Genomic DNA, 413 nt, shown 5'->3' with positions numbered 1-413 from the left:
TTTTGTTTTTAGTCGAAGTGAAGAAAAAAGGGAGAGACTGATATCCCAGAAAAAGATAAAAAAGTAGAAAGAAAAACATACATAAAGGCATTTATCAAAATAAGACAAAAATGAATGAAAGAAACACAAAAAAGGCAGAGAATAAACAGTTAAACAACCCTTAGAAATTACCTCTTAACAACACCTGAGAAAATCACCATAAACACGAACCAAAAGTATAAAAAAAAAGAGAGACATCCACTAAGACTACTCGACCGTTAGTGTAACCAGGTTATGCCTGCCTCTGCCTGTCTAAGATTACCATAAGGTACAGTAAGCTTGGTCCAGAGGGGCGAGGGACTGTGCGAGTATCACGAGATTACCTTGCGTTGCCTTACGTTTGTCTGTTTGTTTGTTTTGCCTCGTGTTCGGTT

The sequence above is a fragment of the Penaeus monodon genome, chromosome 32 (assembly GCF_015228065.2).
Source record: "Penaeus monodon isolate SGIC_2016 chromosome 32, NSTDA_Pmon_1, whole genome shotgun sequence".
Taxonomy (NCBI): Eukaryota; Metazoa; Arthropoda; class Malacostraca; order Decapoda; family Penaeidae; genus Penaeus; species Penaeus monodon.
The sequence above is the reverse complement of the archived record's forward strand: the minus strand, read 5'-3'. Positions refer to the sequence as shown.